General features: G+C 45.1%; 1 protein-coding gene across 3 annotated transcripts in view; it reads left to right on the top strand.

Annotated features, from left to right (window-relative positions):
* RBFOX3 (RNA binding fox-1 homolog 3) overlaps nucleotides 1-27289 on the top strand; it is a 254120-nt gene that overhangs the window by 55194 nt on the left and 171637 nt on the right. The window contains exon 2 of one of the 3 annotated variants that reach the window (XM_056864617.1): nucleotides 3640-3686. The exons of 1 other annotated variant lie outside the window; for it this stretch is intronic. The gene's annotated coding sequence lies outside the window, so the exon portion shown is untranslated. Of the gene's footprint in view, nucleotides 1-3637; nucleotides 3687-27289 lie in introns of those variants that run through there. One more of the 3 variants, XM_056864596.1, reaches the window with a different exon arrangement.

The following is a 27289-nucleotide window of genomic DNA, read 5'->3' as shown; positions in this document are numbered from 1 at the left end:
TTTGCCACAAGTACTTGGATCCAATAGCTGCTGCCCATATTTGATGCCTAAACTACCAGTATACTTGCCCAAGAAAGAACACACATTCTGCAGTCCAGACATAACAGTTGTATACTCACAATTCTCCTTTCCCTTACCTAACCCCCCATATCTGACTAATAAACCCTTCCCTTGCCTTCCCTCCAGTCAATCCCTGTCAAGTTGGTTGCTGTACCTCACCTGTTGTGAGCAATTGTTCCTTATACTTCCAGATTATACCTGGACGGTATTGTATAAATCACAGGGGAGGCTGCTATATCATTCCTGGAGCCTACAAAGGTTCCCAGTACAGGTGATGGATACACTGGAAGTACTGGGCTTGGCTGAAGTTGTATCTGTGCATTAAATCTTCATCATCCTTTGTGTGTGTGTGAGTGAGGAGGGGGTGATTAGGAGATAGGCAGGGAGTTGGTGAGAGATTCCTCTACTTGCTATTTGACAATACAGTCATCTCTGGGACAACAGGGCCTAATGAAACTAGATTACATGGTTTCACTTTGACAGATCGTTTTGAAAAAATGTGGCATTTTCATTCTGTTTCTCTTATTTATCATTATTCTAGGCTGGCTGCTCGGGGTGGGTGGGGGAAGCAACCTTTCCATAGCCAACTACAGAAACTCAATTGCAGGATGTGTGGGCAATTTGGAAAGGACGGTAGACCAGGGCTGGCCTCTGGGGTGTTTCCAGTCACTCCAGAGCAAAAGCTGGAGGGCGGGGAGGGTGTGATTCTGCCGGCTTATGGAATTGTCAGGCTGAAAATGCCTGGTAAGGTCTGCCATCTGCTGACACAGAGAAGCAGGGGCTGCATCTAGCTGCTGGTGCAGTGGAACATCCAAGGCACCTTGGCGGTGGTGAACTTCAGAAAACAGAAGGGATTGTCAAGGGCATGCAGGAGAAAAATTAGTGGACCCAGATGAGAGCCCAGGAATCACACCTCTGTTATAAAGGAGCTTTCTCAAGCATTTGAGCAGATAATCTTCCTGGGAATGAGGCTGCACTGGAACGTTCCAGCGTGCAGCACACTGAAGCCAGGTCTAAACTAAAAATGCACAAGTTACTCTCTCCAAGTACAGGGCTTAGACTTAACCAAACTAAGCTTTTCACAAATCTGTGTTGATTTGAGGCCTGCCTTGTCTGTGCACTAATTCCAGTGTAGGGAGGGTGTTTACATGCTGCATGCAATCGCAACGTGAAGAGGGTGACGTTTTTCTGCCTCAGTTTATTATGCTGCAGAAATGGGTAGGGATCACCTGTGGTGTGCCCTGTAGTCGCATCTCTTGCACAGTCCTTTGTCCACTCTTCCTAATTCAGAAGCAGTATGCCGCGTACTTAAAAAAAAAATTAGACAGAAGATTCCCCTTTAATTTCAGGAGACATTTGTGTCGGTCATTTTTATGCAATCCATTTTTCTTGCCACCCTGATTAGTTCCTTCTGTAGCACGTATCTTGCCTTGATTGCCTCTGTGCTCTCAGAGGTGGTTTTGTTTTTGTTTGGTTCAGACAGATACAAAGGGAGGCGTGGGGCTGTTTACCAATGTAAATCCCCACTGTACCTACCCCCACCCCTCTCTGCAATGTGTCCTTGTGGCTTGGTGCTTGGACTTCCCCTTCCATTCTGCCTTCCCTGTAAATGAGTGTGCATGTCTGTGTGATACCATCGTGTGTTTTTGTGCTGCCCCCATTAGAAAAAAAGTCTTCACTATGAAAGCAGCATTACACTAAAATATCTGGAAAACTTCTTTTCACCTGGGTGTGGTTTCAAAGGGTTACCTTAGCCACACATAATTGAGAAGAGTTGCTGGTTTTTGAAATGGTGTGAAAAGGAATTGCAGGAAATGCTGAATAAAGACTTCAGTGAATAGTCACGGAGGCTGCATCCACACATCACTTGGATAATGCACTGGAGAAATAGTTCACAAGTGGATTTCCCTGTGTGGACAGTCCAGTCCAATTCTAAATTACTGCTGTAGCACAATCACAGTGCAATATCCAGTGATTTATGAATGGCTCTTGAAGCCAAGCAAAGAAAGAGAAATTAGGTAAAATTTGAAAGGGATTCTGTGAACATAAATTTTTAAAGTGCAAAAATCTGAGAGTCACTGTCTTGCTTGCTGATCTCCAGAAAAGCAGAAGACAGGTAGGCTTTGTGTCAGCATTGGTTGTTCTGGAGTCCCCCATCTTCCTGATCAGCACCTGCAAACAAGCAACACTAATACCAACAATAGCGTCAGGACAAGAATTTGGCCATATGAGCTTCCCATGTTTTTTTCTTCTTGCAGAGCTTTTCTCAGATCCCCAAAGGATGTCATTCATCCTGATCTTTGTAAAGCACAGTTCTTCCTTTTCAGTCTTAATAGGGTTGCCAACCTCCATGTTCTAGCTGGAGATCTCCTGCTATTACAACTGATCTTCAGCTGACAGAGATCAGTTCACCTGGAGAAAATGGCCAATTTGTCAATTGAACTCTATGGCATTGAAGTCCCTCCCCTCCCCAAACCCCACCCTCCTCAGGCTCCGCCCCAAAAACCTCCCACTGGTGGTGAAGAGGAACCTGACAACCCTAAGTCTTAATGAGAAACTTCTTTACTTATAATTTTAGATATAATTGGGGAGGGGCTGTGGCTCAATGGAAGAACCTCTGCTTTGCATGCAGGATGTCCCAGGTTCAATTCCTGGCATCTCCATGAAAAAAGACCAGTCAGTAGGTGATTGGAAACACCACTATCTGAAACCCTGGAGAACCACTGCCAGTCAGAATAGACAGTACTGACCCTGATGGATAGATGGTCTGGTTCAGTGTAAGGCAGCTTCATGTGTGTACAATAATCAGTACTTCAGCACCTTTTAAAACATTTGTTGCTACTCAATCAATCAGTAGTTACGCTGAGTAATATATCAGCCAAATATTGATTTTGGGCGGTTGATCCTTGATGGCAATTGCCAGAGGTATCATTATAGACCCTTCTGAGCAGAAAGTTCGTGACTTCCAGGTTTTCCCCTCTGTGATGGCTTCTCTCTCCTGAGCCCCCACTGGTGCTGTGAATTTTGGAAGTCTTTTTTTTTTTAACAAAGAGAGGGTTCCTCAGATCGAATAATCTCTGCCAGCAGATAAAGTAAAAGAAGCCCCACTAACAGTCGTATATGCCTGAAAAAAACATACACAGGGAGGGGGAGGAGGTGTCCATCATAAGATAAGAAGAGAAAGGGAGAAAATGAAATCACTGGCAATTACTCTACCACTCCAGTTGGGACACATCCTGCCAATTTACACTTTTAGCAGGATAGTGAATGCACTCTGTCTCTCTCACACATGTGAACCTAGAGAGGGCTGCCCCCTAATGTACTACAAAGCTGTAATTATCCCACATTTAACCCACATTGTGGAATCTGTTTGTCTAGCTGAATATAAGTGCTGTTGCTGAAAATTAAATCTAGATGGGCCATGACCCATTCTTACTAAGAGCATAGAAAGTTCCTTGTCTAACAACCTCACTCAATTTCCAGGCCCATCTTGCACTAGGGGAGGCATTTGTGTTCCAGGCAGAGTTGCTCTGTAGTTGCTGTTTCCTTCCCCTAAACATCTCTCCTTTTCTCTCCAAGAGGCAGGTCTGATCAGAGTGAATTCAAGTTCCAAGTCTGGGACATCTGTGAGTACTTCCTACTTCTTAATAACTGTAATTCCAGAAGAAATTCATACCATAATTGGTAAATTTGCTAACACATTGCTAGTTTTGTTGGCCACTGCATAGACTTTCTTTGCCAAAGGGGAGCACCCTTTTTCTGCACATCCCAACATGCTTTGTGCCAGTATGTTTCATGAGTTCATGGGTTTGAGAGGTTCCTTCAAAAGCTCGTGTTTTTTCATGGCTTTTTTTGCCCATGTAGAAACGGGCTTCAGAGAAACCACATTTCTTTTCAGCTGTATACACCACCAGTACTGGAGAACTAAAACATAGCAGAAAGATAAAGCTTTGATAGTTGCTTAACCATATCTTGGTGCCTGTGTACCACACATTGGCACAGGGAATTTTCCCATGCTCGTTGAAAGAATGTGCAGCTTGCTGAAAGAAGTCAGCCTAGGTGGAACATTGTCATGAAGCGCTGGGACAGACTAGAATGGAATAAATGCCTCCACGTATAGCTGATGTGGAGAGAAGTGTACAGCTTGTAGGTTGTTTCTACCTTATCAACCAGAGGCACATCTTTGCTGGGTGCTGAGGCTGCAGTCAAATGCCAGGGTTTTGTTTAGGGAAGTGAAAATAATATAGGACTTCATTGTTGCTCATGATGTGCATATATTCATTTCTTTTGGCTCATTATCATTGCCGGTTAAACAGCAAGTTCTGAAGTTATTTAAAGTACCACAAGGTCCTGTAAGCCCTGAGCTGGATAGCCCCAGGCTAGCCTGATCTTGTCAGATCTTGGAAGCTAAACAGGGTCGTCCCTGGTTAGTATTTGGATGAGAGACCACCAAGGAATAACAGGGTTGTGATGCGGAGACAGACAATAGCAAACCACCTCTGAACATCTCCTTTTGTACACAAACAAGAAAATTGGAGGGGGGAATATCAAGGACTGGAACCATTTGAGTGCTGTAGCAGATGTTTGTCCTGAATACATGCACTGGCCTTCACTGAGAATAGCATGCCAGCCTGCCTATGTAAGAATTTTAGACCTAGCCTGATAATAGCTTGATGCTGACATAGACTGTAATTGCCTCCCACCCAGGTAAAAATTATATATTAGTATTGAATATTCCCCCCTCCAATTTTCTTGTTTGTGTACAAAAGAAGGAAATATTTCTGCAGCTTTATACTTTTCTAAATGTTTATATATTTGTTAAATGGAATGTCAGTTCTTTTTTAAAAAAACACAATTTTTAGAACAATATCTGTGATATGCGCAACAATAAAGTACATAAACCTGTGAAGATAAATATAAACTAGCTGTTGTGGGAGAGCATAGCTTCTCTTGAAAACTGCAGCCCTCTCTCTCCTTGCAACATCTAGACTATAAAATGAGAATCGCTATGTCACCACGCATGAATTTCCCCTTGCCACTGCATGGGTTTGTGGGGGTAGGGAAACCTGTAGTCAGTAGATCTTACATCCTGCATTTTTTAATCCTAGATGTCACAGTGGGAGAAGAGAACAGGGGGAGATAACAGCCTTTTATTTTAGTGCATCTATAAGGCTTCTGTAACGACTACTTCCTGCCATAGTCAGTGCCCAGGTATGGTATTGGTGACTTCCTCTGCACTCCCCTTGGTCATTTAATCCTGTCCAAGGTGATGGGGTTCCTTTGGTCATCAGGGAGAGGTTATAAGAAGAAGAGTTGGTTTTCATATGCTGACTTTCTCTACCACTTAAGAATCAAAACGACTTACAATAACCTTCCCTTTCCCTCTCCACAACAGACACCCTGTGGGGTAGGTGGGGCTGAGAGAGAGCTCTAAGAGAGCTGTGACTAGCCCAAGGCACCCAACTAGCTCCATGTGTAGGAGTGGGGAAACCAACCCGGTTCACCAGATTAGCGTCCGCCTTTCATGTGGAGGAGTGGAGAATCAAACCCAGTTCTCCAGATGAGATTCCACCGCTCCAAACTACCGCTCTTAACCACTACACCATGCTGGCTAATAAGGGAGACTAGGCACTGAATATACAGCGTAAAAGCACATGTGCAATTCTTTGACATTTTTCTAGCAGACAAAGCGGAAGATCCATTGCTGAGCCACGGTTCTGCCAGAAGTAATGCTGGCCTCCTTGTGAGAAGTCTAACCTGTCTCAGGTGTGCCTGTTTTCAATGGTTCCTGCTGGAACCTGGCCCAGTGCTTTCTTTCAACCCAGTTGAGACCTTTGAGACAGGCAGGAGGTCTGGCTTCATTTCACCTGAACCCAATTTGTTCATCTGCATGACCTTACCCTTGGCTGTAAGCCATGCTCCTGATTAGAGGGGGTGCTACAGAATTTAATTGATAGTATGCATATTGGTAACTAGAGAGCCCTTTTCTTCTGCTGGTCTACAAAGCTAAAGATCAGCAAATAAATTTTCACCGTGAAACAAGTTTGTGGCAGGGAGAGTTATTAGCCTCTGAGCAACTTAGCCAGGATAAGTAGGAGACTGAGCACAGAAACTGGAGAAAGGAGGGTGTGTGAAGATATTTCTCTATAAAATGTATGTCTTAATTGCTGCATAAATTTGGTGCTCTGGGTTTGCAGCAGGCCAGACAGAATGATCGCAATGATTGACGTGACCAGGGTGATTGACCATTGCCAGTAAATATTGTGATAGCCACGCAGAAGAGAAGATTAAACAGACCTACAGAGAGAACATCCATTTAATGGCCTTTAGCTAAGGATAATCAGGATCATGAAGCATAGTCAAAGTATCTCGAACTGCAGGAAGCTTCGTCTAGAGCAGTTCATCTGCTTGGTTGATGACGGTGGTCTGGCTGTTTGAAACTTACGCTGCAGTGCTATCCATACTTGAGGACAAGATCTATTGAAATCAGTTTGGGACTTGCTGCTGAATAAAAGTGCGCAGACTACATGTGTAGTTTCACACTGCTACAGAGTAACCCATCACAAGTTTATTGGGATTCAGTAAACTAAACAAACATGAAGCAAAATTACTGGATGATGGGCACACATGGGCAACTGTTACAGATTTTAAGATAATGAATTGGCCAGTGTCAGACAAGACTCTGGGGCTCAATTAATTGTTGGTCTCTTCTAGCATTTAACACTGTGAACTGAGCCAGCTGTCTTGTGAAATCCTGTACAGTGTAGTCTCTGCCTTGGAAAGTGTACAGATGGAAAGCAGAATGACTCAGGGGCATAATTGCGTCATGGTATCTTGCACTAATATAGCAGGCTTACTGAAGTTCTTGACCCACAATGAGAATATCCCCCCCCCTTTACAAGAACAATATCCGAGCTCCCAGTGGCTGGTTTTACTAGGCTAAGGTTTGCTGGCATGGGAAGAGTTAATCTAGAGTGATTTGTTGTTGTGTTTACCCTGTGGCATAAACATTCTGAAATGCATGCCAGCCTTCATTTGCATATTGATATGTATCCTGAAGGGACTCAGTTTGGAAAGTTTTTGTGCTTTTTTAGAAATTCATCTTCCCATGCAAGGGAGGAAATTATTCATAATTAAAAAGCAATAATAACATAGAGTGAAGGAACCCAGCTGTATCGCACTCTGTGTGTGTGTGTCTACGGTGTGAGGGAACACGGGAGAATCTATTTTTAATAGTTTCCACAGCAACAGAAGATTTTGCTTACAGTAAATTTCATCCTGTGCAAGGAGGCTATTCTGATGCTGCATTTGCGAGATACTAAAAAATGGGTAAAAAGGGCTGGGCACCCTCTCCTGGTCCCGTGGCAGCCGCCAGAGCCCAGTGGGTGTTGCCCACAAGGCAGGGGCCACCGAAAGCTGAAGTAGTCCCCCTTTCTTGTGAAACTAAGCTGCTAAAAGAACCACCTGAAGTAAGGCAACAGCTGCTGTGACATCTGCCTCCTTCGTGCGTCTGCCAGCCCAGCTCTGCCTTGACCTCTTGGTATCCTCCTGTTCTTGCGCTAGGATGGAGCTTTGCAAAATGTGCCTTGACTGGACAGTAGGGCTAAAATAACTGTCCAGGGATTGGCTTTGGATTCATCTTGCCCAGAAGCCAAACTCAGTCCCTCAGCCAGCAGTGTGTGAACCTCTTGGCCTTCCTGCCTCCCTCCCTCTGCACTCCCTCAGTCCCTCTTCATCTCCATCCTCTCGTGCCCTGCTTAAATTAGCACCACATCTGCGAAGTGCATCAGATGCCAATCTCTTTCTCACTTAGCTTGCTTCACAGCTAGAGCAGCAGGTGGCTATACCTTTGGGGAGGAAGTGGAGTTAAGGGATTTAATTCCAGACGAGCACTTCACACTTGGCTTGCCGGGGGCTGGCTTTTCATGCTGGACTGACTCATGAAAATTTGCCTGACCTGTTGGCATGGCAGTTGCATGTCTTTACAGCATATCCCAACATGTTCATTGCCTCTGCTACCCTCAATCCACATCCTGATTGTAGCATTGAAATCATATGAATTTCTGGTAAGTTCAAAACATTTGCATGGTACAAATAGAGGACTTGCAAGGAGAATCTCATTTCCCCAGTTCCACTATTTCTTTTTTCTCTTCATTGAAAGCCCCCATAGCCTCTCCCCTTTTCTTACTTCCTTCTCTACTTCCTATTCACCAGTCACCCTGCTTTTATCCGCCTCCATGTTTTCAGCTTTCCCTCCTTCCTTTCTGCTGACAGGAAGGCCTATTGTGCCGCTTCAGTCACCAAGCCAGGTCTAATTGTGTAATGGGGAGCCCTCAAGGACTTGTGGGGGCACCTCACTTTCCCCTGAATCACCCTCCCCACACTATTTCCTCTGTCCCTTCTTGTGAATACCCCCATAACCCCACCTTTCCCTGCTTCCTTCTTTTCTTCCCACCCACCAACCTACTTTTTATCTCCCCTCCCCATCTTCAGTGATAGTGATTATTTATTTAGTTCATACCCTGCCTTTCTTCAAAATGGGGACCCAAAGTGGCTCACATCATTCTCCTATCCTCTATTAAATCTTCCCAATAACAACCCCATGAGGTAGGCTGGTATGAAAGGATGTGACTGGCCCAAGGTCACCCAGTGAGCATCCATGGCAGAGTAGGAATTTGAACCTGGGCCTTCCAGATGCTAGTCTGAAACTCTAACCACTGCACCACACTGACTTCTGTGGGGTGGCTCTTGGTGAACAGTAGCAAGCAGCCAGTCATGGGTGAGCCATGCAAGTCATGTTGTATCAAGTTGGCTGGTGGGTGCTGGTGGACCTGGTCGTTAAGTCCTGCCTCAAAGTTTGAAACAGCCCAGAAAAGGTTCCTGCCCCTCCCGCTGCCTTTTACTGACAGAAACCAAGGCTTGAAGGCTGGCAATACTGATCTAGTTGCCTAGGAACCCTAACCATGGCCACTGCAGAGGGCATTCATTTCTGAAAGCTACAGGTACTACTTGTATTAATTGAGAGGCTTAACCTCCCCCCCCCCAATGTATTGGTTTTTAAATTTCAGATTTTTCTGCAAATCTGTGGCTTTTTTCAGGTTTGTATATTCAGGTGGTGTTTGCTCATGACTCCAATTGCCAGATTGAAGTTTCCACAGATTTGGCCACATTGAGAATCAGATATATTGATTGATGAGTGAAGTTCAATCCTCAGAAGGGTCTTCCCTACTTTCTGTGACTCTGAAAATTGTTGGGGTGTGTCATGTGTCTATTTGGAAATAAACATTAGCGATGAGGATGAAAGTTAGAACAATCTGCCACAGAGTTGTAAATAGGTAGCCTTGGCCAGTAGACTTGGAATAGAACTCCCCCAGTGAGACTTGACCTCATATCTGAGGAGGGTCTTTCCTTTCTCCTAAGTTTATGAAATTCCATAGCATTAATTTGGGGCAACTTGAGATCAGCACATAAAAATAGCATTTATTATTGGTCTCTTTGCATTTTTCTATTGCCTTGTGTCCTGAAATGGTTAGGTAACACTAAGAAATAATACCAATATTTGAGGTTGTATGTTGCCTCCCATGTTTTAGATCCGTGTTGTCAAACCTATGGCACGTGTGCCAGCTCCGGCACGCGTAGCCCTCTCTGCCGGCATGTGCGGCTCAGCTGGGCGGCGGAGGCTTTGAACTGCTCCGTGCTGCTCAAAGCCCCCGCCCCGTCCCTGCACTCTCCGCCGCCCAGCTGTGTGGTGGGGTCTTTGAACCGCCCGCCCCCTTCGCTGCACTTAAGAAAACTCTGTTTAGGATTGCACAATTTAGTTTGGGGAGGGTGAGAAGGAAGTTCCATTGCTTCCTCCGTGGGCTTTACTTGCAAGGAAAAAACGTGCATTACTCGATTCGCTTCTCCCCTCCGTCCAGTATAACGAAAGACAGTGACAGGCTCAGGATCTGGAAAGTCAGGCACCGGGAGCAGGGGGCGCTCTGCACCCCGCAAAGGAAACATATTCTGTACTTGCTCAGGGGCACCCTCGACGCTGCTGACTACAGGAGCCCACGCGAAGCACAGATGGCAGGGCTGCCTCCTCCCCACCCGCCCCGACCCACCCCGATCCATGGGGATCGATAGCAGAGGGAGGGCAGAGCGACCCCCGCGGCAGTTGCAGTTCGATGCCGCTGCAAGCGGCTGTCTTTCTCCTCCCCTTCCCACCCCAATTCCCACGGGGAATCTCCCGCAAGTGGATTTATCTTGCTCCCCTGCAGCAGTCGCCGCTCGCCCGCCCCCACAACCCCGGGATAGCCCCCCCCGGTGCCTTCCCAATTGCACAAAGAGGAAGAAGCAATCTGCAGCAAACCCAGCAGCGATCCCCGCACGCACACAACGATCGCTGCTCGCCAGACTGCAACCCAACAACCAGATCTCCCTCCGGTTGCGTTTGAAAGAACCGGTGCAGGGACGGCGGGGGGGACGACACACACAAAAACCCAGCCGGTAGCAAACCCCCCCCCCCCCCGCGCCGCCTTGCACCTTGCACCGCAAAACCTGGGCTCGGCTGTTCGCGGGAGCACACGTGCCGAGGCAAAGGCAGAGAGAGCCGGGGGGAAATAAACAGCCAAGGCGTGAGGGACCAGCTTGCCCCAGCAACGGGGTGTATTGGGGGGACACACACCCCGAGGAAAGGTCGAGTCGTCCGCAGGCTTGCATGAAAAACCGCAAGGCGAACTTTTGCAACTCGCCCCCCCCCACGATGCAAAGACACAAACACACACAAAAAAGCCTCACGCGTTGCAGAGGAAGAGGCGCCTTTGCATCGCCCCCCGGGTAAGGGGGGGGCAAGCTTGCGCGCTTCCCAGGCCGGCAGCAAAAGCCGTGCAGGTGCAAAGGGCGGCAAGTTTGCAAAAGTGGGTTTGAATCCTGCCCCCTTCCCTGCACTCCCCGCTGCCCGGCTTTGAACCGCTCCACGCTGCCTGGCAGAGCAGAGCTGTTCAAAGCCCCCACCCCCTTCCCTGCACTCCCCGCCACCCAGCTGGGAGTCCAGGGAAGTTGTTTTTTCTAAACTAAAACCTCAGTATTCAGGTTAAATTGCCGTGTTGGCACTTTGCAATAAATAAGTGGGTTTTGGGTTGCAGTTTGGGCACTCGGTCTCTAAAAGGTTTGCCATCACTGTTTTAGGTGATTCTTAGGCAAAAGACAGAGTAGTAACTCTCAAATATTGAATGAAGATTTTCCTTTGCCTCAGATGGAAGGACTTGGCTGCCCTCCTTCCAGCTGATTTTATGAATCAATAAGAAAGTGCTTTTCTCACCTGCTCTGGATGGTTTTCAGTGGTATGTAATGGCTTTGGGAAGCAGATAGTTGTAGTGATTGCTTTACACGTGTTAATGCTGAAAGTTATTGTGTGGGGGTTGGGGTAGCACATTAGCTAATTAGCTGCCCTTCTGGTGAACTAAAAACATGTTAACCTTTTACACAATTGCAAGCTCTTGTAAGATGGAAAGAGGCTGGCTTTATTGATGAAAGAGGGAAACAGGAATGCAGAGATCTGCTGGCAGGACAGGGTACGGGTAAAAAAGCAGAAGTAAACTGTGCCAGATATGTGGGGGGTGGGGAACAGAAAAGGAAAGTTATGGGATTGGGTTTCCCTTGTTACCCAAGGGATAGAACAGCACTCCAGTTATAAAGTTGCTGGAGAGAAATTTTCACAGGCGTCTCCAGCATTGGTAGGACCGGTAGCGCAGGTGTAAGTAGCATAGAAGGAGATCCCTGAGCAAATGACGAGGCAGAGAATTGGGGGACAGCCTGTTTTGCCTCTTGTTGATCCATATTTTTTCAGTCCTGCCTGCATTCAGGTCTGCATCACCAAGCCTGGTGACAGCTGCCTCTAGCCACTAATGTTGCCTTTTGTGTTACCACAGTGACAGGCACACATAGTTGGGGACAGCAGAATCCCCTACTACATGGCCTTGCCTGGCTCTTTCCACACAGATATTGAAGGCTAAGTATTCTCTCTGGCTTTAAGGCTGGCTAAGCAATGACATGGAGTAACTGGGGATGGTCTGTGATAGACAGCTGGAGCCATCTGGCTGCTCATGGGTTATCACACTTCAGTGCTACAGATATTTCTACCTGGATCTTGGAATCAATAGGCTGAGAGCCAGAAAGTTTTCAAAACCAGGATAAAAGGGAGGGAGGGGTGGAAGGTGAGAGGAGGCAAGAAAAGAGGAGTCTCTTTCCCAAAAGTGTCTTGATATTGTAAGCAGACGCATTATGCGCATGTGGGTGAAGATAAGGGCCCCATCCAGCTGGTTCAACAGGTTTGTACTGTGTATGACTCTGTGGCCTCTGAGATGGAATCCATAACTATAGGTGTGTGAATCAGCATATAGAAGATAAGGTAATATATAAATATTACATTGTGCACTCTCTCACTTGGCATTTGTGTGGATCCCATTTAATTCCGTAGTCCACCATACAGACTAGCAAAGATCAGCCTGGAGATTGTCCACAGTCCGGCTTGCTATAGCTTTCAGGCGGACTGGATCAGTACACACGCATGCATACGCACACACACACACACACACACACACACACACACACACACACATCCAGTCAGCAATCCCTGTGGGAAAGCACCAGGTGCAGGTGCCATGAGCATGTTTTGAAGGGTGTAGGAATACTTCTTAGCATATTCAATCCGTGCAGATTGCATGATGTTTGTACACATCTGACATAATTCCCTGCCTCAGCAGTAGGTCAGAGAAATCATGGCTATAAGATAAGGTATGGGTAATTTCTTGGTTGCAAGTCTGACTCCTACACTTTAGTTCATTGTAAAGGTGGGAGTTCCCCTGCAGGTGAGCCTTAAGTAAGAGAGGTTGCAGAGAAAAATATGTTCAGGTGTGTGTGGGTACATGCTACAATCAGAATCAATTATGCGCTTTTAGCAAATAGTCAAATAGTTCTCTCAAAATTTAGGTTTTGTTGCTGCAGAACCTGGTTTCTTTTCTTTATTTTTATGTTTGCTATCAAAATCCAGCAGTTCAAGAAACTGGGCTAAATTCTACAGTTCCTTCAAGTCAGTATATTAATGAGAAAAATCAGACAGTGTTTTTATCAAGTCTGTGGCATACTTGACAAGCAACTTCTCCATGTGTTCAGATCCTCGTCATTGTGTGTTATTAGTCTTGTTGCATTTAATCCTTTTGTGTCACTTACAGCTTGTAGTTTTATCTAGTCTTGTGGCATCCAATGTCTATGCCAAGGAAGTTTATTTTTTCTCCTGTTAGCTTTGATTCCCTTTTTGAATCAAAACTAGTGGAGCTTTTAAGATGGCTATATAAACACCCATGATACAGCGTAAGACCGTGAATGAAATCACATACCCAGAAACTGAGAAAGTGATAAACACACATGAAAGAAAGTAGATTTACAGGACAATACTAAACAGAGTTATACCATTCTATGTTCACTAGCCTTTTCAAAAGTTATCAGTGGACTTTTCCCCCGTGGAAATTCCATTTCTTGGAAGTCCAAGCTGGCAATGGAATTCCCTCTGTGAGTATTGCCCCTACCTGATCCTGTTAACTTTTCTCATCCCATAACAGGAAGAAAATCATTGCTTCTCATTGGCACCCCACAATTGAATTCCGAGCTCTGATTTTCTCTGTTTTCTTTAACAATTGTGCTTTTAAGGAAGCAGTGAATACATTTGCACCTGCCATTGGAGAAAAAAAGTATACGTTCAGTAAAGAAACTGCGAGTCCCCTATAGCATCCATCCACAGGGAGTTACTCCAGTTGTGTTATTCACATATTTGGGTGTTTGCTTCTGGCAATGAAAGTGCAAAAGAGCCCAGTGGAGAGGGGTGAAAAATCCATCCGTCTGTCCTTCTTTCAGACCACACTGTGGGTTTTGTTTGTCTGATGACTGAATTGCTAGCCTAAACCTGGGCTAACCAATTGAGTAGTGTCATGCTAGCCTGATCTGGTTATTTAGGGCTGCCATTTGCTATAGTGCTGTGCTTTTGAAGCTGCAGGAATGAGCCAGCGCACATTGCCACATATGCATCCCTTCTCAGGAACCTCCTGATGGCACTTTATCAAGTGCTCACATAGTATCCTAGTCTGCTATGCATTTTGCTGGACATCTTTGGGACTTTTGTTTCTCAGCCTAATCTGACAGCCAGCATGGTGTCATAGCATGGTTAGAGTGCCAGAGTATGATCTGCTGTTGGTCCTTCAAAGGCTTGGCCCACACCCCATAGGCTTCTGGGTAGAGAGGAGGCCACTGGGCATGCTCTGGCTAGGGCCTTTAGAAGTCTTGAGGGAGGAAGCTAGTAGAACTGACCAACTCTGGCTCCTAGCTCAGAAGGGAGTAAAGCTAGAGGAGAGGAGAGGGAATAGGGTGGTGTTAAACCCCTTCCCTTCTCTGTCTGAGGCTACAGGGAATGTGTTGGTATGAGGATAAAATGGAGAAGGGGAGAATGCTGTAAGTTACTTTGGGTCCCCGTTGGGGAGAAAAGTGGGGTATAAATGAAACAAGTTGTTGGAATTTTTGTGGGAATCAAGTGGGACAATCCCCTACCCCAAACACACAATCCTGAGCATGTAGACTCTGCAGCAAAGTACTTGATAACCAGGAGCAATTTATAAAGCATGAAGGATACTTGATTATAGAGACTGTGTAGAAATAGACATTAAGCAGTGGTTGAGCAGAACTTCCTTGTACCTTTTGACAGAGACGTTTTCTTTATGCTAACCTGAATGGATGCAACTTGTTTCTCATGTTGTATTCTCGACCACAGCTGTTCTGAAATCATTTGGAAAGAGTGTTGTTGAAATGTAAGGATTTGGTTCTGTCTTCTATTAATGATTCATTTCCTTGCAGTGTCCCATCATTCCCTCCTGGAAGTATTTTGGATCCCCCTGCTGGGTTTGTTTGTGTGTTCCTAGTGCTGTTTTATCTCCATCGCAGCCTGGGTGCTGAAAAGCAGTTACTCTTCCAACATAGCTACAAAGTTGTGCCATAATCTCCTACTGCTCCACAGCGCAAACACTCAAAGTAATTTTCCTTGTAACTTTTTGCTGGATCAAGCATACTATTTTATTAGCATTGTGACGAGAGTCCTGCAGCTGTGGCGGCACAGCATGCATGTTGCTATGACTTTGACTGAGAAACAGAGATTTTAGAGTTTTATTTTGTACTTCCAGTATTACCTCATTGTTCCAAATAGTTTGAAGGCAAAGCATTCAGGTAAATGAATGCCTACCCTACGTGGGTTGCTGTGGATTGGGATTGTTTGTTGGTTCAATTAACAGAATTTGGTAAAATGGGTATTCCAAAATTTGAGTGATAACCTCAAATTGATATGGTTTGTCCTATACTCAAGAATATCTAATCAGAGTCTAGAAGGTGTGCCGGTTAGTGTATAACCCAAACCATAATGAATAACAAATACCTGTATTTTATCTTTAACTGCCAAACAGGGTTAGACCTGAAAATGGGTTGGGGAGGGGTAGAACAGTAGTGTAGAACATTTGCTTCACATGCAAAAGGTCCCAGGTTCAGTCATTGACATGTCCACTTAAAGAGTCCCCAAGACTGAGCTTTCAATACTGAGCTAGAAAGATCAATGGTCTGACTCATTTATTTATTTATAATTTCCATTTGTTACCCCGCTGTTCCTGGCCAAAGCCAGGCTCAGAATGGCTTATAGAATACTTAGTAGATATGACAGGCAAAATTATCTGTGCTTCACCGGCACTGGAAAACATAACATTTTTGGCTTGAAAGTATTTTATAGGCTCAGTTTTCAGAGCAAAAGTTGTTCTATGTGGGGGGGGGGATTCAAGCTGTCCAATGGGGGGTGAAGCTCCCACCAAAGGTAGGACATCCCTTTTGAAATACTTGCTTTTGTGACTGAACAGTGTGCTATACGATCCCTTTCACCAACTTGCCAGTGCTTTGCCAAGAGAGGTGGGGGGGATCATGCTGTGCATTACGCTGCCAATTACCTCCTTTGAAGTGGCAACTGTTAATTTAAAGGAGGCAGTTTTCAGCAGGATCTACATCCCTTCCTCCTCCCTTGGCAAGAGCTTTGCCAAGAGAGCAGAGGCATGCTGCAGATTACAACTGCCACTTTAAAGGAGTCAAACGTTTTTGCCCTTGTTTGCAGGGCCCCCAAAAGTGATATAGAATGTTCTTAAGGCGTCAGGTTTGTCAGATTCATAAGACTACCTTCCAGTTGACAAAATCCAAGGATGTGTACCTTTTGAGAGGTGGGTACTGCCACCTGCTTGCTCAATCCTTGTCTATCCTGGTTGATTAAATCTGCCCCAGGGGGTGGGAAGGGGGTTGACAATGAGTAGTAGAGATTTTTTTGCTTCCATAAAGAATGGATTTCCCTCTACTGCCCTGAAAACAATAGTGGTGAGGCATTATTAAAGAAACCATTATCGAACCCCATGGACGTCAGGTTTTGGAGTGTGGATAATGCTCAACTTGATATCTCCTTTCTGTCAGATTTTGGACAAGCAGACAGTGGAAACCCAAAATCATTGACTGGAACTGACAGAAGAGCTAAATTTGTGTCCAGTAGGACCTTAGAGACCAAGAAGATGTTTGAGGTATAAGCTTTTGAGAGTCAGCTCCCTTTGTGAGATACAAGTAGGAAAGGAGATTCCTGAGTCCTTATATTGCAGCCAGAAGGTGGGAGGGTGTTGCAAAGAAAGGAGCCAGGATGCAAAGGTACCATGCAAAATGTAATGAGCTGTTAGGTCAGCAGTGAGATATCCTGGAAGATTAAAATGTTCTCCCTCCGCCCAGTGCAGGGCCTGGGGCAGCTGCCCTGGTTGTCCACTGGTTAAGAATGCTCCTGAGTATGAATCCCATGCAGAAGACAGCTGAATGTAGTAATGAGCAGGGGTTAGACATAGATCCCAAACCCCATTAAACAGAGGGAGAGAGGGAGCTGTGAAAGAAAACATTTATTGAACAGACCCAGGAATAACGTTCTGACACCAACTCAGGCGAATGGAGTCATCAGCTCTCTTAGTCTAATGATGCTCCTGTGCCTTTGAAAGCAGCAATGACAGATGACGCAGAATCACAGGCATGTCTATGCTTGTTGGCCAAACAACTGTTAAGCAGTTTGCAATGCTTCAGGTTCCAGGCAAGCAACTCCAAAGTAGAGTGGCCACGTGCACACTGGATACTGCCGCTGTTGATCAGGTTGTGTTCCCCCCACCCTGCCATGCCCACACAACCATGGAATAACTTTAAGTTTGCAGCCAGTCACACCTTTCCTAAGCAGTACATAAACCCCAGCCAGGGCACCCATTCCTCAGATAAGGAGGCACCACCCCACCCCCATGGAAGTTAATACCGCAATAGATTGGGTAATCTTCATGGAGCCACATGATTATTTGTGTCTGCTGCAACAGTCCAGTTAAGACCCTCCTCTAAAATTAATTACATCTTGATAGCCTTTCTGGATGGGCACTTTTATTAAGAATAATAGCAAAGTGTTTGTATCTATCATCACTGATGATAACTTCGTTTCTCTTGCAACAGACCTGCAGAAACCTAAAATTTTGTCAAGTGCCCCTCAATAGCCTAAATTTCCTAGTCTGTAACACAGTTTAACCAGTAGATGGCAGCAACAGCATATTTGGTGCAATGCTGTTAAACAGGCAGGAAAAGCTTTGGTGGTAGGTGGGCTGTATTAGATTGGCCTCCAGCTGGCTGTGCAGCAACAAAAAGGAATAACTGTGGCGATAAGGGAAGGAACAATGGGATCAGTTCTGAAGCATTCAGAAGAAGCTGCATCTGATCTCAGAAAGGCTTAGAAGGAAAATAAGCTATGGGCCTAGGGAGCAATAACAGAGTAATGATAGCTGCCCAAGGTTTGATGCTTCTGGGCCAGAGATTCTCAGCAGAACTTTTGCCCCTCATGAAAACGGCGGGCTTTAATTGCTCTGGTGCACTGACTTTACATGCAAAGAGACACCGTCATATGGAAATACACTGTCATCCCCGCCCCCCTTGCTTTTCATCTGTTTATCCTTGTACCCAACCTGTTCTCCTCACGCGACAAGGTCCTGGCTGTCTCTTTAGGGGATGGGTCCCCAACCTTTTTGAAATGCAGGAACTCTGAGAATTTTGAGAGAAGGTCATGGATAACATCACAAAATAGCTGCCACGGGAGGGCCCTAACCTTCCCCCTTCTGCACTTCTTTAAAGTAAAATTTAAATGAAACGTTCAAGAAGGAAAATAAAAGATGGCTTTGAAATGGGCAGGAAAACATCCAGGTAATAGTGTGATTGCCTGAGCTTGCCAATATTTAACCAATTGAAATGCATTATGCTGGGTGGCTTTGTCACCATCTGCAAGTTTGTGTTTTTGTTTTGTTTTTTGGCAGAATTGGGCATATTAATAGGGAAATTAGTTGAAACCAACAGTGAGGAGTGTATAAGCCTGCGTACAATGGATTTTATTGGGGAGGGGGGTGAATGCATGACAGTGTTCTGGATGTGCCTGACCTGAATGGCCCAGGCTAGTTCGATCTCATCAGATCTTGGATGATAAGCAGGGTCGGCCCTGATTAGTACTTGGATAGGAGGACCACCAAGGAAGTTCACGGTTGCTCCGCAGAGGCAGGCAATGGCAAACCGCCTCCGTTTGTCTCTTGCCTTGAAAACCCTGTAGGGTCACCTTAAGTCAGCTACAACCATTCTGGATGTGTCAGGTGCTAAGAAGGTGGATGGGTTCCTCTGGCTGAGGCCTGGGGGGAAGAGCAAACTCTCCATTCTCCTGTTCCTTCCCTCCTCAATAAAATAAAGAAGAGCAGTGAAAGGGGAAGAGAAGAACGTAAAAGGCAACAGAGGAAAGAACGGAGAAGGCTGTATATAAATAAGGCCGAGAAATTTGAACAGGGGCATGGAAGGTATATAGTAAAGGGTCAGGAAGTAAGGCAGCATTTAGCTACTAGAAAATGCATCTACAGGTTTCTTGGCACCAATGGCTGCCACACTAGGGATTGCTGCTGTATGGCTTCAGCCTTGCCACTTGCTGCAGAAGGGAGGTGGTCCATAGTAAAAAGCAGCTCACCCCCCCTGCAAAAAATTCCCAGCCTTCAACTGCTAACTCTGATTATTGTTATATCATTTTGTTAAGTTGAGTACTAAATCCAAAACTGCATTAATACTAATGGTTAACTTTATGTGGGGAGGGATCAGAGTGGTACATATTTTAGTTTTATGGCACCTTAAAAATGAACAAATGTTGGCTTATAAAAACTTATCCCGCAATAAATGTGTTAGTGTTTAAGGTACCACAAAGTCCTCTTGCTTAAGGGAATGAATTTTTGCAAACTTTGTTTTTGTCCTCCTGTTTTCCATCTTACATTGTCACTTTTTAGATCTGTGACTGTTATGTGTGATAAATGCCGCCAAGTCGCTTCCAACTCATGGCAACCCGATGAATCGACGTCCTCCAAAATGTCCTATCTTTGACAGCCTTGCTCAGGTCTTGCAAACTGAGGGCTGTGGCTTCCTTTATTGAGTCTATCCATCTCTTGTTGGGTCTTCCTCTTTTCCTGCTACCCTCAACGTTTCCTAGCATGGATGTCTTTTCTAGTGACTCTTGCCTTCTCATAATGTGACCAAAATATGATAGCCTCAGTTTAGTCATTTTAGCTTCTAGGGTCAGTTCAGGCTTGATTTGATCTGTAACCCACTGATTTGGTTTTTTGGCGGTCCAGGGTATCTGTAACACTCTCCTCCAACACCACATTTCAAAGGAGTCTACTTTCTTCCTGTCAGCTTTCTTCATTGTCCAGCTTTCACACCCATACATAGTAATAGGGAATACGATCTGTGACTACCGTGTCAAAAATTATGGCATGAAAGTGACACTTAAAAATGTTCAGGCTTGGCTTTCCCCCCAGAAAATAATTTCTACGACCCCTGCATATTGGACTTTCCTGTTGTCGTTGGAAAATGATTATCATATCCACACTAGGTCCTGAGGAACCAAAGGGAGCATTTCTTAGAAGATCAAGTGAATCTGCTTTCCCCCTATTTTCCCACTGCGGCTGTGGCTGACTGCAGCCCATGCTGGATCCACTAGAGGGTGCTACAGCTTAGCGGAAAGCATTTGCCATAAATCAATGGTTCGCTCAAAGCACAGTGCTGGTTTCCCCAGCAGGGAGTATGTGGCAGAGCTCCTCATTTTGCGTAAATTCCATGCACCCTGGTTTTAAATGCTGCTGCTGGCATGGCTAGGGGGGTGTAGACACCATTCTAGGCTTCAAGGCGTTTTCTGAACCAAAGATCAATAGGAATTAAAAAACATTTCCAGTGCTTTAAAACAAAGCAAAAACAACAGCAGCAGCAACAACAATAATAAAAAAAAACCAACAAGCAATGCTTCCTCCTGCAGGGTTTGCAGCTTGAACGAACTCTGCAGTATTGAGCTAATGCCTGAGAACCAGCAAAGGAAATTGAGTGGAAACTGACAAGGGAACAGAGATGAAACTGACTTCTCTTTCTCTCCCATTGGCAGCTGAGAAGGAAAGTGCAGGCTATTGCCTTGGTTATTTATCTGGGTAATAAGGGCATCCCCTAGGTAAGAACAGATGGGGTATGTGAACTGATACAAATAGAGAGAACTGCAGAAGGCCCCGCTTCAAGAAGCTTCAAGCTCTTGGTCTGCTCATCTTTTCAAGTCACGCTTTACCATATAGTCCACATGTGGGGGCAAAAGGGCAACCAGGAGTCATAAAATGGCCAGGATTGGGGCTTGGTGGTTCTTGGCTTTCAGTATTCTCTATCCTAGTAAAGTCTTAACGTAGTTGCTGATTTCTTTTTTTAATCCTTTTGGGTTAAGCGGACACTCTCTTTTTTAAAAAGAGGCTAATAAAAACAGACTTGGTTTTCATTATGCTTTATCATCTGTGATTCAATACCCCTCCTCCCAATTCTAGGCTTGGCACTGTGTTGAAGCATAAGTAATTGAGTGGGTTCAATTGAGGCATTGAAAGTTGTAGAATATCGAAGCTGAGCGGCAGCAGAAGGGATAGAAGGAAAGTACTGATTTAAACAAAGTGACCTTACAGCCAACGGCCTTTCCTGGACTTGTGACATCAGCCGATGTGGTTTACACATTGCAGGTCAAAATGTCTGTTGTCCTATTTGTTTTTCTTTCTTCAAGGGCTAATGCTGGCTCCGTTCCTCCTATCTCAAGGCTTCTGTAACAGCCAGTTGATTGCCGTTTACTGTGTTGGGGTCCGTCCACATTGCTGTGCTGCTATATGGGAGGCAGAGCACCTCTCCCTCGAGGAGTGAGCTGAGGAATGGGATCGCTTCAGTGGGGTCAAGCGATCTGAGGGTTTTGTGTGGGCTCACAGTGACACAGGGAATAAAACCAGCTAAGTTGCGGACCTGAATTAATAGGATCTGTAGGAGTACATTTGTTGTTTATGCCATTCCCAGGCTCCCAAGGTCTTATGAGATTTACCTGAGACAGCCTTCAAACTTTAAGCACTTCTTTACTAAACTGGATTGGATTCCTCTGAGCAGCAAAAGACCTGAGCCTTCCTGCCAGCTGATGACATTTGGGTGGGTGATGGGACCTGGCTGTTTTCCCCACATTGTCAGTAGCCCCCTCCTGCAACTTTTCTCTACTCTGAACTATCCGTTCTTCCTTTGGCAGGGGTGTCTCTTGCAGTATTCTCGTATCTCTTACTGGGAGAAACTGCTAGCAGCTTTCCCTTTGAAATACTTATGTGCCCCCATAGTATTATCTGAGCTAGAAAAAGCAAAGTGTCAGCTCTGAAAAGCTCCCTTTTCCAGCTCTAGCTATTGAAGCAATGCTAGCTGATCACTGCTTAATTTTCTCCCTCTCCCTCTCCCTCTCCCTCTCCCTCTCCCTCTCCCCCTGCCTGCCTGCCGGCCGGCCGGCTCCTTCTTTCCCCCTTTCAGGCTGTATTTTGGAAATTACAGTCAAACTATATATCAATGTTTGGTTCCTCTGACGAGTAATTTAGTTGCGAATGTGTTTTGTGACAGTGTGTGATATGAACTGAGGCCATAAAGCTGGGGAAGGGGACAACCATTTCCCTGACCAAAGATTCCTCTTCCCCTGTTGCTTTTAAGAAAAAGTCATGTTCCTATATTGCAGCACATTTTTTTTCCTTGCTAAGGCCTATAGCACCTGGATAATAGCTTAACCCCATTCTGAGAGCCACTGTGGTGTAGTAGTTAGAGCATCAGACAAGCAGCTGGGAGACCAGACTTCAAATCCCCCCTCAGCCATGCAGTTTGCTGGGTGACCCCGAGTCAGTCACACACTCTCTCAGCTTCATCTACCTAGAATCATAGAATCATCTAGTCCAACCCCCTGGTCATCTAGTCCAACCCCCTGCACAATGCAGGAAACTCACAACTACCTCCCCCACACACACCCAGTGACCCCTACTCCATGCCCAGAAGATGGCCAAGATGCCCTCCCTCTCATGAACTGCCCAAGGTCATAGAATCAGCATTGCTGACTGGTGGCCATCTGCTTAAAAACCTCCAGGGAAGGAGCACTTACCACCTCTCGAGGAAGTCTGTTCCACTGAGGAACCGCTCTAACTGTTAGAAAATTCTTCCTAATATCTAGACAGAAACTCTTTTGATTTAATTTCAACCCATTGGTTCTGGTCCGACCTTCTGGGGCAACAGAAAACAACTCACAGAGTTGTTGTGAAGATAAAAAGGGCCAGCCATATGAGGTACCCTGAGCTTCTTGGAAGAAGGATGGGTTAAAAGTATCCTTAAAACAATTAAAACCAGGATTAAAATACATTAAAATCAGCAATTAAAACATTCGTTGGGAAGGATGGATCATTGTGGGAATCCCAAACAAAACAAAAAAGTCTTCACATGTTGGCGGAAGATGGTAGTAGACCAATTAATCTCACTGGGGAAAGAGTTCCAGAGCTTTGGTGCCATGACCAAGAAGGCCATTCCCTGGGTTGCCACCAGCCTAATCTTAGAAGGCGGGGGCACCCTAAGCAGATCCTCCAAAGATGACTGTAGTGGTTAGGTAGGTTCATAAGGGAATAGAGAGTCCTTTAAGTATTTTGGTCCCAAACCATTTAGGACTTTGAAGGTCAAGACCAGAACCTTGAATTGTACCCAGAAGCAAATTGGGAGCCAGGGGAGATGGGCCAAGACTGGGGTGATACGGCCCTATGACCCACACTCCATTCAACATCCTGGCTGCAACATTCTGTACCAATTGAAGGTTCTGAACACTGTTCAAGGGCAGCCCCATGTAGAATACATTGCAGTGATCTCATCTAGATGTAACCATGGCATGCACCACAGCGGCCAGAGCTTTTCTGCTCAGGAAAGGCCACAGCTGGCTAACCTATCCAAGCTGCTAAAAGGCACTCTTGGCCACAGCTGCTACCTGCTTATCCAGCAGTAGGCCTGGGTCCAAGATCACCCCCAGACTACAGACCGGTTCCTTCAAGGGCACTGCAAGCCCTTCCAGAACAGGTGACCTCTTAAATCTCTGGTCACACTTTCTGCCCAGCAGTAGTAGCACTTCCTTCTTGTTGGGATTAAGCTTCAGTTTATTAGCCTGCATCCACGCCAAAACTACAACTAATTCTAACACTTCAACAATCTGTGTTTTGTTTCTTTCCCACAAACTGGGATTTAATCCTGGTTTATTAGTGTGCAACAAACTCCAGTTTATGAAAGCATCCAGACAGATTTCACAAGTTATGGTTAGATTTGAAGACTTTCTAAACCAGAAAAAAAAGTCTTGGCTTTGAACACAAAGGGAATTAAAGGTAGGATTGTGCAGACATAAGAATAAACCAGAGGTTTTTAATACCTGAATGGAAAATTTGAAGAGAGGGGCCATTAAATGGGGTTTGCATCCCCATTTCCAGTTATTCATCACTTCTTAAGCAGACCTTGCTTTCTGGGATGTAAACTCTGGTTTTAAGGAACTTGATTGCTTTTAATGGTATGTTATGCCTGACAATGCAAAGGGACTGTTGACTAGCACAGTTGAATTCTTGAGAAATGTATTATGGCTTATTGACCCACTTTTGAACTGGACAACAGTTTTATTAATTGGCATTCATTAAGCATTGTAAATGCAGGATATATAATAAATACATTTCAAAAACTAATGATGCAAAGCGCAGAGCTAGTGTAAGGAAGGAGTCACCTGTTAGTAAGAACTTTTTTGGCATAAGGGTGGATGAAAACTGTTGTTGTTGTCATCTGATAGTCAGAAAAGGCTTCCTAGAAAAGCATACTCTTAAGGAGGGTGTTTGAAAAGAAGCTATGCAGGTTTGTGAGAAAGGATTATTCCATGAACAAGGGCCAACATGGAAAGAGCGACACAAGCAGGAGAGGGGATTACAAAAAATTGGGCGTATAAACTTGCTGTAGTCATCTCAGAGAAGAGATTCAAAGGGAAATAGTCACCCTTCTTATTGGTACCAGGGTTTAAGCAACTTGCAACTTTTTTTGTATTCATTTCTTGTTTTTATTTCATTGTTTCCTAATTTTGCTAATCCAATTCTTTCATTTCTTGTCATGTCTTACTTTTCTTTATTGTGTTATTTACTGAATTGTCTTGCAGAGTAAGTCTCTTTACATTTTTTGTATGTCTTATACCGTTCGTATTGTATTTCTAAATTTTTTAATCCACCTTGAGTCTCAGCGAGGAAGTCAGAGTATACATAAAATATAAATAAATGAATAGGTAAGGTGACTGGTTTATGTACTAACTTTTCTACTGCAAATCACCAGTGTGAATTTAGGTACTGCTTTTCCAGTTGCAACTCTGGATAACCTAAGGAAAATATGTTACTTTTGTTGTTCTGTAATAGCTTTTGATCTTATCTAAGGTTTTAGTATTTGTGTGTGTGGATGTGTGTTCATTCTTTTGACCTGGGTCATTTCTTGCCCTGACCTGGATGTCCCAGGCTAGCCAGATCTCATCAGATCTCAGAAGCTAAGGCAGGTCAGCCCTGGTTAGTACTTGGATGAGAGACCACCAAGGAAGTCAAGAGTTGTGATGTGGAGGCAGGCAATGGCAAACCACCTCTAAATGTCCCTTGCCTTGAACCCTTACAGGGTCAGTATAAGTCAGCTGTGGCTTTCCACCACCACCACTAATTCTGCCTACTAGGCTTTCCTCATTGAGCATATTTTCAGAAATGGATAATATGATTCTGTATCATGGTACAGGCGCTTTAATAAATCATGCTAAGTTTGAATTCAATTGTCTTTAAAGCAATTTCACTCCCCCCCCCCCCGGCTTCCCTGTCTCCATTTCATCTGTCACTTTCCTAGTCTTGGGTAATAAGAAACTTTAGGGCAATGTTTTTCTTTCTTTTATTCTACAGTATCACAATGAGAACTTGAATACAAGCCTCAAGTTTAGCCCACCCAGCTTGTGAATTCTGCCAAACTGAACAGCTCTGGTGACACTTAAAAGAATTCAGTCTGAGATGCACTTGCTTGCTACTTGCAGGATGATTCATGTGACTGCACCCAAGCCCCCACCCCACCCCAACACTGGCTTCATTTCAGAAGCAGGCGGTTTTCTGTCCTTCTGCAGCATTTGGCAGTATTAATCCCGTTGGCCTTGGCGATTTCTGCAGGTGCTGAGAAGGCTTTTGTTGGAGACTGGCTGGTTGGCTGACAGAAGTAATTCTCCATGGCAAGATCCTTTGGAAGCAGTCTGGCAGTAGCAGCCACAATTCCTTTGCTGGGGTTTTCAGGGAACAAGTATACATGATGATGCTGGTACATCTGGTAGCCTTCTGATGGGCAGTGGGGTTGCCAGAGATAATGGGAAGGAGATGTAGCCCTGGGACATTCATAAGCCTGCTGCTGTGGGTGAGGCTTTGCTAGAAATGTCCTGGACACTAGTACCAAACAGCCAGAGGGAAGGCGCCCTTGCATTTCTGCCCCCATGCAAGCTTCTCCCCAAAGAGCTGGTAAAGCTAGGAGCAGGACAAGAAGGGGCCAGCAGTCACCTCGCCTCGGGAATGAACAGCCGTTGCCTTAATTGTTAGTCGGGACTTGTCAGCGGCATCGTAGGAGCATGGGATAAAGTGTTCCAGTGAAAGAGATAATTGAAAATCAAAAAAGACTTTGTTAATTTGATTAGACAGAGCCGGAGTTGAATTGTTCTTCATCAAAAGAGATTTAATTTTGACACACAATTAAATCCTTCTGCTGTACTGGTGCCCTGCTCCCCTCCCAGAAACCGAGGCTGACTCAGGGAAGCAGGAGTGGGGAGCTTTAAAGGATGGTGAGGGGATTAAAGGGGCAAAAAGGGGAGAGAGGTGGGGGGGGCTCCTGGAGCAGGCAGATATGGAGGGAACGATTTGGCTCGGTAGAGATGGGGGAGATTGGAGGGGAAGAAGCGATGATAGAGAGATCACTGCCAACCCATGAAGACTTCATTCTCTCTGACCCCACTACGCTCATCAACTCAGGCAGTGAGACTCACAAAACAGACACATCTTGAGAGTTCAAATTTCTTGATTAAAGAAGCACTGGAATAGTTGTGGCTCAGTACTGTAGGACTGAAGGGGAAGGTATAAGGGCGTCGCTTTTCTTCTTATATTTGCTGCTGCTCAAATCCCTGTGGATGGAGCCCACCGCATCTCTTGAGTATTGAGTAATGACCCGGGGGTGGCTTCTGTTGGCAGCCTGGTGCTTTTTGTATATAGCCCCCTGTTCACTTGGCAGGGCTCACATCAGTATGCTAAAACTTTGGAGGGAACTAGGATCGGAGGTCTTGTTCAGCAATGAAGCTCCCAGGATTAAGTGACATAAGCAAGTCCACCATCTTTCGTTCCAAAATAGCTTACAGGTTTTGCTGTCAAATGGGATTGTGAAGCATTGTTGTACAATTTAAAGGTGAGAAGTCATAAAACCCTTGGATGCTAGACTGCATGGTGTCTACTGCGTCTAAAGATTAGGTCTGTTTTGGGGCAACTGGCAATGCCAGGGAATCACAAGGCTCACACAAAGGAAGGCAGCTGGCCGTAGCAGCAAGCTGTCTCATCTTGCCAATTGTAGCTTTCTTATTTTGCCTTTTTCTTACTGCTTGCATGAGGATATAATTTTGGAGGCACTGCAGTGAAATGACAACCGAAAGGGTTCTCTGAAAAACGGAGAAAGTGGCTGCGCTGGATGTTGT

This window comes from Euleptes europaea, chromosome 1 (genome assembly GCF_029931775.1).
Source record: "Euleptes europaea isolate rEulEur1 chromosome 1, rEulEur1.hap1, whole genome shotgun sequence".
NCBI lineage: Eukaryota > Metazoa > Chordata > Lepidosauria > Squamata > Sphaerodactylidae > Euleptes > Euleptes europaea.
Note: the sequence above shows the minus strand (reverse complement) of the source record. Positions and strands in the feature narration are given on the sequence as shown.